The sequence below is a fragment of the Helianthus annuus genome, chromosome 8, assembly GCF_002127325.2.
Source record: "Helianthus annuus cultivar XRQ/B chromosome 8, HanXRQr2.0-SUNRISE, whole genome shotgun sequence".
Lineage (NCBI taxonomy): Eukaryota > Viridiplantae > Streptophyta > Magnoliopsida > Asterales > Asteraceae > Helianthus > Helianthus annuus.
The window spans coordinates 164,274,479-164,283,230 of record NC_035440.2 but is presented as its reverse complement, the minus strand read 5'-3'; the positions used below and the strand labels follow the sequence as shown (position 1 = coordinate 164,283,230).

Here is an 8,752-nt window from a genome sequence, read left to right as displayed (position 1 = left end):
TAAATATTTTATTTGGACATTTTATTAGGTTGGCATAAGTAAGTAGGATTTATTGGTTAAGTGGGATATTTCACTAATAACCAAGCTATCTAACTTGGTTAGATAGTGTTGGCTATCAATTGAGAGTGGAAAACAATGGGGGTTAAATAAATAAGAAAGAACATGAGGGACCAAGATTACCAAATTGGAATATGAATTTAATTAAAACAAAATCTCACACACACTAGGTGGTGTGTGCGTGAGATCGATCAGGAGGAAGAAGGAAAGGGTGAAAACCCTAGTTCCCAAGAAAGCTTCAAATTGACAAGGAAATTAGGCTCAAATCCGATGCATGAACTCGTTTTCTTGATGATCTAGCCCTAGCAAACATGTGGTAAGTTGTATTTTATGATTTGATGATCTTGCTATGAAGTGGGTTATGGTCAATCCATGAAATTGTATGAAATTGATCATGTAGATGTGTTAGGATCACAATATAGAACATGAACTATGCAAGATTTTAAGTAATTTGATGATTTTGGATGAAACCCACTTGTAGTAGTGAAGATGATGATATGGATAATCATGCATGTTCATTAATTGTGTAAGATTGATGTATGATGTTGTATGTAATGAGTAATTGTCAGTTAATTTGGGTATAGTATGAAAATTACATGATTCTAGTGGAATTTGATGATCTTGATATGAGTTAGTAAGAATATGCAAAGAATGCTTGTACATAATGTTTTGTTAGTAATACACCCGCCAAGTGTTCGATAAAATGCCTAAGAGAGCAAAATTGTGAAAATTTATGAAGGTTGTGGGTAATTATGTATAGAAGGTGCTTATGGTATAGCCGTTAGCAAAATAATAAGTTAAGTATGCTTAAGGTGGAGTCCATATGAGAATTCGGATTTGAATGTATGGTTTGGTAAAATTTATGCATTAGGAACTTGTACCTTATGCTCCAACGATGTGATGCTCGCCATGTAATTGATGCGCTTGATTTATGGTGATTAAGAGTGAATGTGTACGAATGTGAAATGTGTAGTTTATTGATAAGTGATAATGTTGGAGTTATGTTGTGTACATATGTAAGATGATAATTTTGATTTTGTGAATGTTGAACAATGCGGTTGTCGAATATAGAGTTATGAAAGCATAAGTATGTGTAAATTGGTTGTGTATATTGTGTATGTGACTAGGTGATCATGTAGTTGTATGTGTCAAACAACATTATGTATGAAACGAATGTGATGTTATTAATATGCTCTACTATATCAATATGAATGCTTCTTCAAAGGTTAGAAGTTATATGCTAGAAGGTTGACTTTCTGAAAGTCAACCGAGGGATTATAGTATGGTTAGGCATTTTGACACAAGCATAAGAATCAAGAGATCATGGAAAGTGTGTTAGACCAATTATGTGTTATATGTGATAATGAATTTGGATTTCGAAGATATTGAATAATGTGGTTGACAAATCATGTCATATGCATGTTAGTGAATGTCAAGGTTGATAAGAGTTGGTAAATGTGTGTTAGTTTGAATGGGCATGAATACTAACGTTATTATAGCATGACGACATGAAGAATTGGAACCACGCAAGCATGGACCAAGCATGGAAGGATAGCGGGTCAAGATGAGGCAAGGAAGCGGTTACGAGCACGGATGCACAAGGTAAGTGACTTTCGACTCACTTCTTAGTATACATGAGGATTTTCTTGTTTGAAAATGGAAGGAAGCTATGTACGGTATGGAATAATCGAAAGTATTAGGAATAGTAATGATATAGATAGTTGAAGGTAGTTTGTGGGACTAAACGGGTCGAATAATTATGTATAAGTAAGGTAGCGGTAATGAAATTCGTAAAGAATATGGACCCGAGGCAAGGATTCTTAGTCTAAAATGTAGGGAAAGGTTTTACGGACAATTGGAAACGAGTTATGTTGATATATGCATGAACGGGTCAAAATTTGGTAAAAGGGTAATAAGCCGAAGGCTTAAAAGTCATAAAGTTAGGTAGTCCATATATTGGATTTTTACTCTATGTGATGGAGAATTAAATTACGGTCGCGTAGGAAAAAGAATCGGGTAAAACGGATCAAAAACGAGCAAGTTATGCGAATTTTAGTGTGAAAGTGGGGTGCTGATCTGGGCACCACCGTAGCTTACGGTGCCACCGTAAGCTACGGTGGGGGCTGGAACCTTATTTCTGCCGTAAGGCAGTTTAAAGCTGCCGTAAGGTTTTGGGGGCCACCGTAAGCTACGGTAGCCACCGTAGCTTACGGTGGAGGGCTGATGCAAATATGTAGTTTATGCAGTTTCTTGTTTTTCCTTCGATTTCGGACCCCGTGAACTCATTCTAAGCCTCGTTAAGCATTTATAATGTTCCTCAACCCTTCCAAACGGTTATGTAAGTTATGGGTGAGTATGGAACTCCTTCTTAAGACCCGAAACATACCCAAATGACACTTAAATTGCGTTTATGATGGGAAGAGTAAGGTAGGGATGTGGGAGTGAGTATGCAGGGTAATGAACTAAGTATTGGATATGCATGTAAAGATTTAAGTTTATTCCCATACGTTTAACAAATAAATAAGCAGGAATAAGAGTGAGTATGAATACGAAGGTTTGTATTTATGATACGGCAGTAATTCATGGAAATTAGGTAAGAGGTATGTACGAGTTAATAGGTATGGATGAATGTATTTATGTAAGCATATGTACGTGTGAGTGAGGGTATACACATGAGAGATATGATTCGTTTTATGTATGCATGCAAGTGTGTATGTACATCTGTATGCCAGTAAGTAAGTTAACATGCTCGTATGTCTTCGATACGATTGAGTATTGACGTTAATGACAGTGTATCTTGAGAATGTATAATAATGCAGGTAGAATGTTGAAGTCTCACATGGGAGTGGATACTCAGACGGAAATGCCTAAATGCAAAGGATTACGGAATGGAAAGTGAAAACGTATGAATATTGCTATATTCATAATGTGTACTAACGTTTGAAATTGTATGGTAAGTGTAGGTTGTACGAGTCCCAAAGGATTACCGAGGCGTAGAGATCGAAGACCGAGTCACAAGTTAGATTGTACGGGAATGCTTGGATAGCTAATTTAGTAAACATAGTTTATGTTTTTATTCTGTAAATGGGTTCGATTGTTGTAATCATTGTAAATGTGTCACCTTAAGAATGAACTTCAAGTATGTTAAGATATTCATAATGAAAGAAATTTTATGGTACGTAATTCCGCTGCGTCTTTGTAGCTAAAGCGCGTTTAGGGTGTTTCATTCGTGTACGTACTTTCATTTCTCTTACGCATTCCATTATCCAATTAAATGGGCATGACATATACTTTCATACAACTAACCCGTTTGTAGGTGGTGACGACCAAACATGAAATATCGTATAAACCAAAACGTCCATAGCATAATCTAACCGCTTAAGTTTACTTCAACCCGATTATCCTTCTAACATTCATCCATTTCATTACTATATCAACACTTCGAAAGTCCGACATTCATAAACCTGCACTTTCAAACATACTCAATAATAACTTGGTTAGCAAACCCGTAATCCCAACATATTCAAGTACTACATTTTTGTAAAAAGGTCGCCAATCATTTATATGCATCTATTTAACTACAACACAATGTACGCCTTTCGCATAATTATGTACATACGTGTGTATATATATATCTTCTATACACATCACGCATACTAGTTTATACGACTTAAACTCACCATGACTCCAATTATTCATACCTACATACCATCCTATTCACTTAACTTAATTAACACACCTCCCTAATCATCATTACATACATCTATCATACTCTTATACAAATTACATGAGGGTTAGACTTGGGTTTACAACTTATAATCGTCAAGGGAACACTCGAAATCATGTTTGGGAGGCCCACCGTAGTCCACGGATAATATACCGAAGCCTACGATGCATAAATCACATAAATAATATTTTTCACAGAACCTTCACCCGGCCGTGTCAGCTCACTACCCGGCCGTGTCAGCTCTGCACTTTTCCTAGTCATTAATTCTTACCGAAACGGACATAACTCTCTCGTTTTTCATCCGTTTTGCGTCACGTTTCTTCCTACATGATTGTAAATTAACATTCTATCATGTGAACTTGAAATCGAACATCCGAGTTAAGGAATTTCTTAACTTATACATGTTCGGCTTATTATTCGTCTACGAATTATTCGACCCATTCATGCTTTTATCAAAATAGTCTATTGATTTGACCTCAACTTCATATGAACTTAATAATTAAACATTATATTACTTAAACAAACCAAGAAGTGATTATGGAAATCACTTACCTCGTGCGTCCAAACTTGTGCATAACTTCCTCATTTCCTCTTAATCCGTTAGCCTTCCATACTTGAGTCCATGTCAATTTAGGTTTCCTATCCTTTCAAGTCATTATACCCATTTCATAGTTAGCACGCATGATCATTCATATCGCATCCATTTTCAACTCTTAGCTACATAAACTTTTAATAGTCAAACTTTATCACGCATAAAACATGAACTGACAACCAGATTGTTCAACATTTACTTAGTCAAATTTATTATCATAGATACGTACACGACATAACTCCGACATCATTACTTATTAATAAGCTATTCGTTTCACATTCGTACACATTCACTTTTGATTACCATAAATCAAGCGCATCAAATACATGGTGAGCATCACACCATTTAAGCACAAGGTACAAGTCCCTAATGCATAAGCTTACCAAACCATTCATTCAAATCTGAATTTTCGTATGGACTCCACCTAAAGCACACTTCACATATTATCTTGTTAACGACTACACCATAAACACTTTCTATACATACTTACCCACAACTTTCATACAATTTCACAAATTTGTTCTCTTAGGCATTTCATCGAACACTTGGCGGGTTTCGCATTTGTAACACATTATGTACAAGCTTTTAAAGCATGATTCCTACTAATTCTTTACATAACTTATTAACAATCAATCAAGTTCATAACAATATTTCATCCTAACTATGAACATATGGTTGTGACATCGATTATTCATAACAAGATCATCAACAACAACCAAATTAACATGTAGAAATCTTAAAATTTCTAGCCATTCCTTGACATGCAAGCGGGTTTTGCCTAATCCATGTTCATATTCAAAATTTAACATATCTTGATGTTTACACAGCCATAGCAACCATCATTCATACTAGATTTAGCATTACATTCACGAATTATTCTAAACCCTCTAAATCAAACATCACCAAATTGCAAAATTCGACTTACTTGATGTAGGAAATACTTAGGTGATCACCATTCTTAATTCATGCAGTCAACTAGCCTTCAATTTCCCTTTTAATTTGATGATTTCTTGAGGTTTAGGGTTCACACCCCCTTGCTCCCTTCTCCTGTACGATCGCAACACACACCTTGTGTGTGTGTGTGTGTGATTTAATTTTGTTTTAATTAATTTCAATTTCAAATTTGGCAATCCTAGTCCCTCAAGTTTATCTCCATCATAGTTGCCACAAGTTTCATTCCTTTACTTAATTTGCTAGGCATTTAACTAGGTTTACTAACCTAGTTATTATACCTCCTTTTGTTAAACATGATAACAAACTAGCAATTTAATAATTCGGTTTTGGGGTGTTACAAAGATGAGATGGTGTAGGTTGAGTTAAGATTTAAATGGTTTGAGATGGGGTGTGCGGTTTGAGTTGAGAGTTAAATGATTTAAATGAGAGTGTGGTTTAAATCAGAGAAAAAAAAAACAATTTTTATTATTAAACCTCAAACGCTCATGAAGGACCTACCAAAACCGCCCAGACCAAAGTGCTCGAACCTCTAGCCGAGCATCACCTCCAACACAAGAAGTCCTTGAGGGGGCAGTTTGGGATTTCAGACACCTCCACGTTGGACGCGACGTGAATAATATATATTTGCACAACGTAGAAACATAGTTTGTGATAGTGGAGACAGAAGACATAGTGTAACGCCCACTTTTTCCTTCTTTTGAATTTAAAGATAATGACATATTTCAACAAAATACGCCACGTCTCAAAAGACATAATACATACCATCAAAACGAACATTGATGTACATACGAAAAACCATTAAGTTAAAAACACTTACAACCAACTAAGGTTTTCAAAAGACATAACATAATAAAACTTAGGGTTTAACTACTAAACATAAGTTAAGGCAACAAAAATATATTTGACCATTGTCTTCATTACAAAAGTAGCGGAACACATGAGGGGCATTTGAAGCGTGTTCGATCCGGGCGAAGCTTGACAATTAGACTTGAGATTTACCTACATCACAACATCAAAGTAAACTTCATTAAAGCTAAATTACTTCCTTTATAACTCAAGATTTCAACTCACGGATTTATGACCATTATGACATACGCAAACTTACTAGTTACTCGTTACGTTAGTACCATCATTCTTGCACATGAGTATGTTCCCAAAATGGAACATCATACCATCATTCTCATTCTTACATTCTAATTCTTTTGACCCGTTCATAAAGGGACTACACACATTCTTTCTCTTGCATTTTAATCTAATATATTCGACCCATATAAATGAGTCCTACACATGGTTCTTTTCATGTTTAATACAATTACCACACCATATAGTAAAATAATAGTATAATAAAACCATGAATCGTACAAGTAGCGTACCTTGATATTGATTCCCTTGTTGCTTCGCTTGACTTGAACTTTCTTCCTTTACACCTATACATAACCATTCATACTTTAATTTATGTCTTATACTCGTCTACATACACCACTTGATAAGACATCATATAATCTACATTTACTTCATAAACACATTCAAATCACATAAAGTTTATGACTAACATGGCTGAAATCTTTATTAAGGCATTTCATCAAACACTTGGTGTGCATAACATCAACGAAGCATAAAGTACAAGTGTTCAAAGCATGGTTCTACTAATTCATTCTTAGATTATCAAGATCAACCAAAATTTCATACAACAATCTTTCCAAATCAGTTTCAACTATCATTTATTCACTAATAACAATTCTCACACTAAGCCATTACAATAATTTGCACATAATTCATTCATGTTCTTCACTATCTTCCTAATTCAAGTGGGTTTATGCTTCAAATCATTCGATTAACTAAACTCAAACAAATTTCTTGTTCTATTGTGTAATCCTAACTCACAACTACACAATTATTCACATTACTACAAGATTGGGTTGAAACCCACTTTCTACAAATCATCAAAACAGAAATTTCGACTTACCATTCATTGAACAAGCTTAGATAATTCGAGTTTTGAGTTTATGCATTTGTTTGGGCTCTTAAACTCCTTCTAATTTTGAGAATTTCTGGAACTAGGGTTTCTCCTTGGTTCCTTTTTGCTCCTGATAGATCCACAGAACACACAAAAGTGTGTGTTTTGTGTTGTTTCATTTTATTAATAACTTTCATCCCATTTTACAAGTTTAGCCCCTCTAATTATTATTGTTGTTTATTGTCACATATCTGTCCTTCTTGTTGAACTACTAACATATTCATTTAACTTGGTTAATATAACATAACTAGACATTTAGGTAACATAATGAATTGCATATTTTGAGGTGTTACACATAGGATTTCAACAGGATCGATGATCCCTCTTCTCACCATTCATTATGTATAAATAATAGGGTAAATTACACTTTTCGTCCTTTATGTTTTCACAGGATTGTAATGGATAACTTTTAACTTCAATAATTACAGTCACAATCATTTATTTGTAAAACTCATTACACCCTAGGCCCTTTAGCACTAACATGGTTAATTTTACATGTTAAGTTTATATCACGTGCCCCTCATGTGAGGGGATTTATGTCTTTTGCACCATTGTTCCTCATCATCAATGTTCTTCTTCAACCCTCTCACATGAACATCAATGAACAAGATCTGTAAAATTTGCACTCCCTGAAAATCCCACACACATATGAAGAATAAGAACAACATGAAAAAAATCACTTCCTCATGATCTCCATAACAACCAGCCACCACTTCGTTTTCTCCATCTCTTTCTCTTCTCCATAACTACCGACCACCACTTCCGGCCACAAAACACCTAAAAATCCACATCCCTCTGAAAACCACCACCATTTCCAGACATCACTTCATATATAACCCTAGATCTGAAAAACGTATCTTGATCTGAACATCTTATAGCAACTTTTCAATAAAATTCAGTTTATAACAAGTTTTCAACAACAATCACTAAAACAAAACACACAAACAGTAATTAAAGTATAACTAATTACCTCAAAATCCTCATGGAGTTCTATTATTCTTCCGTTTTGTCTCCACCATGGTAAATGAGGTCCTTTTTTCACTTCTAATCCTTGCTTCCTTTATTCCTCTTTGCTGGAGCCCTATTATTCTTCTGTTTTGTCTCTGTCATGGTGTACGACGGCGAGCGGTGGTTAATAGATGCAGGCGCATCCTCTTACTCCGTCCAGATCTCGACAAACACCTCACATTCCTCCAAAAATCAGCCGACTTACTCGAAATTGTCAAAGCAAAATCAGATCACATGCTGTTGAACGTCGATTCGACTTGCGTTCTCGCAGATTAGGTCTCAGGTAAGGTTCGCGCTCGATCTGGCTCAGAGATTTTAGGATAAACGATTTATCACCGGTGTGTTACAGGAACTTGTTGGTGTTCTAGGGTTGGGGAATTAGGAAATGGGGAAGATA

At 35.3% G+C, this 8,752-nt stretch overlaps 1 long non-coding RNA gene across 1 annotated transcript; it reads right to left on the bottom strand.

Moving 5' to 3' along the window:
• Positions 1-2,023: 2,023 nt before the first annotated feature.
• On the bottom strand, positions 2,024-5,431 carry LOC110896820. Its single transcript, XR_002568192.2, has 3 exons — positions 5,302-5,431; positions 4,337-4,428; positions 2,024-3,521 (listed from the first exon to the last, which is right to left on the bottom strand). It is a non-coding gene; the product is annotated as an uncharacterized LOC110896820 (long non-coding RNA).
• Between the last annotated feature and the right edge of the window lie 3,321 nt (positions 5,432-8,752).